The sequence below is a fragment of the Scyliorhinus canicula genome, chromosome 5, assembly GCF_902713615.1.
Source record: "Scyliorhinus canicula chromosome 5, sScyCan1.1, whole genome shotgun sequence".
NCBI lineage: Eukaryota > Metazoa > Chordata > Chondrichthyes > Carcharhiniformes > Scyliorhinidae > Scyliorhinus > Scyliorhinus canicula.
This window is the reverse complement of record NC_052150.1, coordinates 152,397,047-152,407,265: the sequence shown is the minus strand read 5'-3', so window position 1 is coordinate 152,407,265 and position 10,219 is coordinate 152,397,047. Positions and strand designations below refer to the sequence as shown.

The following is a 10,219-nucleotide window of genomic DNA, read 5'->3' as shown; positions in this document are numbered from 1 at the left end:
ACTCTATCCCCCTTCCAGCCTTCCCCCCTCCTTCCAGACAACCACCTCTCCACCCCCTTCCCAGATATCCATCCTTCCACACCCTTCTCCTGCCTACCATCTCCTGCTTTGGTGCAGCTTAGGCTCCCAGCACCCACGAATATCTGCAAGAATGGTAAAGGCAACATCGACTGCCCGGTAAGTCTCGGAAGAAGCCTCACTCGCCAGGTGCACACCACTTATGTACTGCCATAAAACAGAACGTCCTAAATTCCTGTCAGCAGGGCTAGATTTGAAGCGAGAACAAGAGAACGGCATGTTGACCTTTCAATGAGAATTCATGGGATACAAATGGGGTTCCTGACATAGATGCATGGGACACTTGACCCACTTTTAAGCTGCCAGTGAAAGTAGGGGGAACAAGTTTCCAAACAAATTAGGGAACTGATTTTTGTCTCCCACCAAATCTTGCTCCACCACCCACCACAACTAACGATGCAGAAACTAATCAAGATTCATTATCCAGCTTCTTTGAAACACATAACTACGACCATCTCGAAGACCAAGGGCAGCAGACACATGGGAGCTCCACCACCTGGAAATCCCCCTCCAAGTCAGTCAGCACCCTGACTTGGAAATATATCACCATTTCTACACTGTCACTGGGTCAAAATCCTGGAACTCCTTCTCTAACAGCACTGTGGGTCTACTTACCCCATCTGGACTGCAACTGTTCATGAAGGCATCTCACCACCACTTCTGAAATATAATTAGGGACAGGCAATGAATGCTGACCTGGCCAGCGACAGCCACATCCTGTGAATGAATGTAAAAACAATTCCTACTGATGGTGGGAGCTAAACATTTGCCCTTTATTTTGGGACATATTAAAAATGAATACTATTAAAACTTTTGTGGAAGCATACACATAATTGTTCTCTTTGCTATGATTGTAGCATACAGTACTCTAAACAATGACAATGACAATACACTTCATGGAGCATAAAGTTGTTATGCTGGGAAAAGTGATGTGAAGCACTCTGTTAGGTAGATTTGTGAAACAGAACAATGTGATGATTTGTACCTCCACTGCCAATCTTTTCAATAGATTTTGGTATCAACATGATGGCATGTCTATGCAGATACAAAGGCAAAATTAATTTAAAAGTACAAAACATAGGAAACACAAAGAAATCTATCAAAATAATAATTTTGTACTTACGTGCAGTGAATTAAAAATTAAGAATAAATGAGTAGTTATTCTGAGCAGTCTATGTAAACATAATGTCAGCAGCAGAAGTGGCTCTTTTCTAGGAAACGTTAAAAGAAAATCCAAGCAAATCTGTCAATTTTTGTGAGTCTTTTGTTCTTTCTGGAAGTTGCATTACTTAAAAATAGTATTTTTTTCCTCGATCTTATTTTCTGAAAACTCCGGTTTCCTCCCACAGTCCAAAGATGTGCGGGTTAGGTGGATTGGCCATGCTAAATTGCCCGTAGTGTAAGGTTAATGGGGGATTGTTGGGTTACGGGTATACGGGTTACGTGGGTTTAAGTAGGGTGATCATTGCTCGGCACAACATCGAGGGCCGAAGGGCCTGTCTGTGCTGTACTGTTCTAAAAAAAATTCTAGAAACAGACTCCAACGAATGAAGACTTCTGAAGGTCGATTTTTTTCGTACCTGTGGAGGTATGGGGTAGGATTTTCTGCTGAGGCTATACTGGCTCCCCACCATTTTGTGAATTTTCCTCCAAACGCCTGGGGAACATAGAATACCATGAGTTCCACCTCGACGGTAACAAAGCATGCAAGATGTGGCCTTGAGACAGAGCATCCATCTGATCCAGCTACTTCCAGATGTTGTGTCACTGAGTCATTATTCCTGACAATCCTAGCAAGCAACAGGATTTGCAAGATCTTGCTGGGCTCTGTTCACATCTTCCATAGGATGCTTATCAATTACTCCAGGCAGAGACACTCATATGCTCAAGGCATCATTCCAGTGATGCTGTCAGCTGTTTTCCAATCCAGGAAATTCCAATTGTGACCCAGAGTACTTCAAAGTCTCACATCGTTGACCGTCGCCTTTCCCAACTTTTTGATCCCAACAAAATTGTCAAATAATTTGCCAGGACAGTGGCCAAATGGTTTATCTTTACGGAAGAGTGAAGAATGGTTCCTGTCAGCAGTAGAGTGAGCATCAACTACTGGGAAGGCATTGCCAACGGTAGTCAAAATCAAGACAGGCCTCAATCGCTGTGCCTCAGGTTCCTTTCAGGCTTCTACTGGGAGCATTTATAATTGATGCATCCATCAATTCACGTGAATCAAGGAATTGAAGTAAACTGTGGCTTTAATCGACTAGAACAGTGCCTGCCTGCGACTGCTGTGCTACTGAGAGCCGCCTACAGGGCTACTGCTCTTTATACCTCCCCTCAAGGGGTGGAGCCAGGGGCGGAGCCCACAAAGGCACCAACATGATACATTACACGTAATACCTTACAATAGTCCATAGGTGGAGCCCTCATGGGCTACAGCGTGATACAGTTACATACATGGTGAATGGTTAATGCAATACGTTCACCACAATAATATAATGTGATAACCATAAAGAGCACCACAGACTCCCTCGCTGACTGATTCACCTGACTCACGCCTCAGCAGCTCACCGCTAACTAGAGGGAGCTGCTTTTAAACGCTCCCTCACCCCTCATTCCCAGTCAACACACAAGCATGGCAGTGCACAGACCTGCTCCTCGCTTTGGGGTGCTTACAAGGCATCTCGATGCTGTGGATGAGAAGCCGGGCACCCTGTTCCCCCAAGGGGGTCGGAGGACCAGCAACAGAGTCAGCAATGCAACCTGGGGGGCAGTGGCAGCGGCTGTCAGTGCGGGCAGCATGACCAGGAGGACCACCGTCCAATGTCTGAAAAAGACCAGCAACCGCCAATGAGCTGCAAGGATACCAGCTCTCTCCTGGCATCACTTCTACCTGCCACCCCTCAAAGAGCCCCACCCAATCAACCGGCTGACACCTCGCACCCTCCCCACATCCAATCTTCCACAGAACCCCTTGGCACCCACTAGCACAACCGCTTCATTTCCAGGTGCGGTGCCCACACATGCCACCTGCTATAGACCCCCCATATCCATTAAGTATGTGGCTCACAATGCCCTCTCTTTGTCCCCAAGGAGAAGATAGCCCATAATAAACAGGATAGGGTCATGACGGGGGGAGGAATCCCGGAGATTCAAGTCCTCACCCGGGACCCGAGATCGCAGGGTTGCCCAAGGCGAGAACAATCACCAACAATGAAGTTGGTTTGTGCCACAGAGGTGAGGATCCACTGCCCCTTCACCCAGATGATCCGTCTCAAGTGAGTTGTTCATGTCAGGAAAAATGATCCTTCCCTCTCACTGACCACATGTCCATTGTCTCGCAGGATCACCATCTGATGAGGCCAGGCCATCTGGAATCGTACCCCCGCCACTAAAGAGAACACCTCGAAGGAGAGCCAGAGGAGACCACCACTGAGATGTTACAGCTATCACTCACACCTTCCAACAGCACAGAGACACACATCTCTGCACTGTAAATTCTATGATCTGTGATCTCAGTGAGCGACATTAGTGGACAGGGCACAATCTGGAAAGTACCACAGAGTTGCTGATGCACACCAAGTGGAGGCAAGAACATGCAAGGGAGACAGCAGTCGGAGGTCTGCTGGATCCTAGGAGACATCTGGGTCCCAGCCAGATGCCGAGCCTCTGGACAAGGTTCTCGCAGAGCTGATGCAGGTGATAGGACACCACCGTGAGATTCAGGAGGCAGTGCCAGCGACATTCCAGGGACTGCAAGTCTGATTGGAGGAGTCACAAAAGCTGCAGGCACAGGAGTTGGTCCCGACAATGCGTGGCACTGAGGCCAACACTGCTAGGTTGGTGACTGCAGTGGAAAATCTGGAGCATGACATCTGCATGTTGTGTGCTGGTCTGTTATGACCAGGGCTGATGGCCTCAACATCATGTCCCAGTCGCTGAGAAACGAGTCCCAGACATAGGTGGACATTGCCGAGGCACTGCAGAGCATGGCCCAGTCACTGAGAAGCATCGCTGAGGGCATCAACACCATGGTGCAGACAATGGGGAGCCGCCAGGATTGGCAGTGCCAGATGACTCAGGGGCCTCTGGAGCGCACTCCAGCTGCCTCTCCATCCCATGGAATCCCCCAGGGCCTTATAGGCACCATCAGGAAGAAGGACCAACTCAGGGCTTGCCACCAAGGAGACGTTAGCAGTTTCCAGTTCTTCTGAATCCCCCTTCTGAAAACAGCACATCTCAAGGGCAGCGGGCAGAACAGGGTGGCACGGCGCGCAAGTCACACAGTAATATGACTGGACCCACCCCCCACCCGGGCCTCCAGAGGACATCCGCAAAGGCATCAAAGAATACAGGGCATGGAAAACAGCAGGCATCCTGGGGACACACTTAGATATAGCACGAGACCACAGAAGATAAAGAAGAATGAGGAGTACTGGGTGGGCATTGGGGGTGAATGGAAATCTATCACAGTGAGATTTCACATCACCATCTGATGAGGCCGGGTCATCCAGAGTTGTAACCCCAACCCTGCCACCCAAGAGAACACCTCAGAGGAGAGCTCAGAAGAGACTGCCGTGATTTTAGCGTCGGAACCTATTCTCCGCCCAATTGCATTCCGCGATTTCAGCATCAGCCAAACAAGAATCCCGCCCAGCATCTTCAACAGTGCTGCACTCCCTCAGTACTGCCCTGAGTATTGGTACAGCTTACGTCCTCAAGTCTCTGGGATGTAGTTTAAAGCTCTGGCTTTCAGGTTCAGATACCAGTGCTGCCAATGCTACCTCTGATACATCTAACATCTAACTAAATGGCAAACAACAGCTGATGGCATCTGCATGCGCATGTGTATCTCAAAAATTTGACACCACTCTGGAAACGCAGAACAAGTTGGGACTGGATTTTACCCTCCTCTGCTGGTGTTATTTGAAGACAGGGGGAGGTCACATAAAATCCAGTGGGTAGCTTCCCCCCCCCCCCCACCCCCCCCCCCACACCCCCCCCACCCCCCACCCCCCCCACCCCACCCCCCACCCCCCCACCCCCCACACCCACGCCCCATCTACCTATCCATTCCACCTTGCCTGAAATGTTACAGGGAGGTTGAGGCATTCAGCAGCCCAGCCTATGGAAGCTCTTAATTGGTCAATGAATGACATTTATCCATGGTGGCAAAGACCAGTCCCATGCGGGATGCCTGGCAGCTTTCGCTGTAAAGGATGGTATTAGACATGGAGATCGAGCACCTCCTTTGCGGGTTGCCTGTGCCCATCGCAGGATCCTCCCCAAGTCAACCCCCCTTTAACCCTGTCCTGACTTCTTGAACCCGACCCACCATTCCCCACACTGAGACGTTCAAACACAGACTTACCTCGGCTCCATGACATGGAGGGCTGCTTGCAGTCCCAGGCATGGTCACTGCTCTTGACCAATGTTGCTGAGCACTGCAGAGCTATTTCCCAACCTGATTGACTAGCAACTCTCTAAAGTGGGACTCCTTGTGGGCATAAATTAACATGAATTCAATTGTTAGAGGGTGGCCACTGGGATCGTGGGAAGGCTCCCGCCCAAGTTTTAGCTGGGTGCCTGGGTGTGTGCATGGGGACACAGCGCCTTGTAAAATCCAGCCTTTGGAGAAACTGCTGCTGCTCCAGTAACCTTTTATTCAGTAAATAATATTTATCTAAGGAAGTGCAGCTGAATCAGATTTTGTATAAACATCAGCTTATGTGGTTGCTCTGTTAGAACCTGGCTATACTCTCAGCTAAATTATATCGGTTTGATGATGTAAATGATTTTGATATGATTATTTTGTCTCTGTTAAGTCAAAAAGCTTCAAAGCAAGAAAAGGGCTAATATATATATAGCCAACCAAACAGAAATGAAATATTCCAGGTTCAGTGTTCGTAGAAGACAGAAATTGCAGATGGAAGTAGGACTGACTTTTTTGAGGCTTTGATTTCTTCTACCAGTATTTCCAGGCATCATTACTTCTGCTGTGCAGTTCTTCAGGGCAGCTGAGTGTGTACATTGCAAAATTATGCATAACCAGCCCGTAATTCTACATGTGGTACCTTAATAGGCATAATATCTCAGGCTGGTCGTGGAAAATGTTTTGCAAATTTCCCAAGAATGACAATCTGAATGTTTAAAAGTGAAAAGGGTTTCTTATCTTTGTTGAAAATTATTTACCAGAAAAGCCAATTTTTCTCCATTATATTGGGACAGCTTTATTCTTTGATAGCCTATTTAAACTGTCAGCCAAACTGCAAATCAGAACTGCCACCTGACATAATTGAAGTCTTTGAAGCTAAGACAAGCATTCACAATGGCATAGAGAAAGCCCTTGGAGGAATGTTAACAAAAGCTCTATTAAAACTGCATGACTAATGTTATTTTCTAACCTATGCCTGTCAATCAAAAAAATGTTCAGCTGAGAAATCATTTTAACTGTCATTGACAACTGCAGCCACTTTTTTTTAAGTTTAAAGAGAGGGTTATTTTAAAAACTTCAGATCATGGATGTTATACAGACCTTACCACTCTTCAAGAGTACGTGCATCTCCTAAACTGCAACAGCCAGAACTGATCTGTGGAGAGAGAAGCAGTGTTAATGTTCCAGGTCAATGATATTTTATCAGCAGCATGTGGGGCCATGCCACCGGACATCCCTCTGTGGGGGATCGCCATTGGTGGGACTGCAAGACCCCATCGGTGGGAACAGCTGGAAAATTCAGCCCACTGAGTATAAAGTGGATACCGTGTGAGCCCAGTCGCTACTCCTATATTCCCTTTCACCATCATTTCTCTCATGACCTATTCTAATATTGTTTGCTGTCTCACCAAAAGATCTGGAGCCATGTTGTATGAAAGGAGAGAAGGTTAGAACTCCCCTTGATAGGATGGAAGGAGCCGTAGTGGCCTTACAACACACAGATAGTTAAGGCATTGCCATCTACTAGCGGCATCTAGTCATGTTTATAAAAACATTTAAAATAAAAGAATGGGATCTTGTATGACTGAACATAAACTGTTTATTGGAAACCCATAACTATATCTATATATAGCCAAGGTACAGCATTCATGGGTGCTGACTCCTACCAGACTCTCCTCGACATACAGTCTACTGTCCTGTGGTTCTGTACATATTACCATGAGTAGTACGTTTCAGTCCCACACTAACCCTTTATCTGTCCAATCACCCTTATCCTACACCTTGTCCCTAAGTCCTTACCTAAATACATTTACAAAGCACTCTTTAGTTTACTTGATGCCCCTTTTCCCTGCCTCCAGTCTGACTTTATAAATCCAAATGGTCTGGAAACGTGACAATTCTTCCAAATCTCAAACTGTTACATTTTGGGGGGGATGGTAACCTCAGTTGTTTTGGGTTGACTCTGTCTGTTTGGATTTGAAATTGTAGTACTTGGTGTTTTTTTAACTTGATTGCCTCCATTTGATTCACCTTTTGCACTCATTTGATTGTATTTCTCTTTACCAATTTCCTGGGCTGGATTCTCCGCCAGCGGGATGCTCTGCGGGGGCAGAGAATCCAGCCTCCTATCTTCTTAGTTCAGACACCATGGGCGGGATTCTCCGTTTCTGAGACAAAGTTTTTTTTGTTTTTTTCATAAATTTAGAGTACCCAGTTCATTTTTTCCAATTAAGGGGCAATTTAGTGTTGCCAATCCACCTACCTTGCACGTCTTTGGGTTATGGGGGCGAAACCCATGCAAACAAGGGGAGAACGTGCAAACTCCACACGGACAGTGACCCAGAGCCGGGATCGATTGCCGCTAGCGCAGAAGTCGTGGACTTTCACGACAGAAATACTGGTGCCGAACCTCGATCGATTCAGCAACTGTTGAGGGGCCAGCACCAGCGCCACGTAGAACACAATCGATTCCAATGAGAAACGGTGCGGGATTTTCCGGGTCCGTGATTGACACTTGGGAGGCTGACAAGCTGGAGCTGCATATACATACTTCACTCCCCACACACACTCATCTCAGCTAACAAGATGGCACTGTTGTGCTGAAACGCGCCCATACACCTGGGTCATCTGGGACGAGAGGGCACTGAGGGGGTGGCCTGGGGAACACCTATACAGCCCGTGACCCTCAGTTCTCAGAGGGCTGTCAGCGGCGTGCGCAGCTGCATGGCTGCCTTTCTGGCTGGCTGCGGCAATGATGTTCTGCGTCTGTCCACCCCGACCCCACACCCCATCACCTGGCCACAGCCCGCTACTCCCTCCGGCCCTTGTAGAAGCCCCCCCCCCCCAGCCAGCGGCACAACTGTCAGTAAACTATGATGCTGTTGGGGACTTTTCGTACCCCTTTCTCTCCCTCAGCAGCCACAATGCTGGTTTTACGATTTTTAAAAGCACAAGTGAACGCCGCCGTCGGGAACTTAGCCCATCAGAGATGGAGCATCTCTGAGGCCCCGGAGAATACCGGGTCAGGCCCACTAATGATGTGCAAACAGTGTTCACTGTACCTGCGTTCCGGACTGCATTGATGCCCTTGTCGAGGTGACAGAGAATTGCGATTTGGCATCAAATCGCCAGCCTCTGCGATTTTAGCGCCAGACCCTATTCTCTGCCCAATTGCGTTTCACGATTTCATGGTCAGCCCAAAGGAGAATCCCACCCCATGGGTTTGTCCCATTCCTTCCAAAAGAATATTCACTCCACTCATTGCTCGAGAGGTTTCGGATTTTATTTTTCCATGTGTTGCGCCATGTTTGTCGTTTCAAAAATTGAACCTTTAGTTCCACTTGTTGCACAATTTCAATCAAATATTTGTTTACTGTTTTATTTTTCAGATGTTTGTCAAGCTTATTTATCTTTTTCAGTCAGCTCATCAACTACTTGGTGATTTCAGATATCTTTGTTTCAGACTTATCTGCTTTTAAAGCCTAGATTTTCTCTTGCACATTGGGTGTATCTTATCTTTAATGTCCTTTAGATTGGATCGAAGTTCAGGAATTTCAATGCCCTTTTCACAATGAAGTTCCAACATTTCATCAAACTCATTTCCGTACGTGCAATTTGGTTCTCTACACTGAACATTTTTTTCTGTTGCAGAACTTAATTCAAGATAACATGCTTTAATTTTATTTCTGCTACTTGTTTCTGAGATTTCTCATGCTCCTTTGTGGAAACTTTTACCTTCTCTTGCAACCGTTCAAACTTTTCACGAAATTCTCCGTTCTCAATTTTCTGTTCAGCCATGTTATTTTTCAACAACCCAATGATTCTCAATATGTTTGAGGAATCCAGCATGTTTCCTTCTCATTCGATGGGCTTCAGCATCGGATTTACATTTTCTGATGTTATTTCTGTCATTTCTTTACTGTCTGCAGCAGTTTTTTCTGTTGTTTCCTGGCCAGGCCTGTCTCTGGCGATAGAACGTGTTTCAGTTCTGTAATCATGACTTCCTGTGGCGCCCATAAAGTGAGAGGTCGCACATAATGTGCTCCTGCCTGAGGATTTGATTTTTGACCCTTCTTGCCTGTTGAGGTGCAAATGTGATATAGTGAAAGAGTAAAGATTGCTCCTCCGGTGTGGGATATCTAAAGGTTACCAGATGAGGAGTATGTCAAGCAAAGGGGTCTCATTGGACTCAGAAGGCACACACGGCGCAGGTTGGGAAAATATGGCAGATGAGTCTGTGTCGTCATTGCCCGTTCAGTGGTTGACTGAGAAGTAGGTGGGTTTTTTGACAGGGGAGTTTAGAAAGCAGAGACAGGTGGTCACAGAGAATCTGACAGTAGTGACTGACCAATTTGGGCAGCCTGGAAAGGGTGGAACAGCGCATGGAGGCACAGAACTTGTCTATCCAAAAGGTAGAGGAGATGGTCTCGGATCATGATGATCGGGTCGTCTCCTTGGAGGTAGAAGTGATGATGTTGGTGAAGGAGCAAAAAGTAATGACGGGCAAGATCGACAATCTGGAGAATTGCTCCAGGCTACAAATTTTGAGGATCGTCTGGCTGCTCAAAGGCATAGTAGGTGTGAAGGCCACAGAGTATGTGGCAAAGTTGTTTGAGCAGCTAGGGGGAGTAGCTCATTTCAGGCCCTCCCTAATTAGACCGGGCCCACTGGTCACTGGGGAAGAAGCCCAGATAGGCTGCTACAGGCGAT

At 47.1% G+C, this 10,219-nt stretch overlaps 1 non-coding gene across 1 annotated transcript; it reads left to right on the top strand.

Moving 5' to 3' along the window:
* Positions 1-6,934: 6,934 nt before the first annotated feature.
* LOC119966689 lies at positions 6,935-7,059 on the top strand. The gene has a single exon (XR_005460812.1). It is a non-coding gene; the product is annotated as a U6atac minor spliceosomal RNA (small nuclear RNA).
* The last annotated feature ends 3,160 nt before the right edge of the window (positions 7,060-10,219 follow it).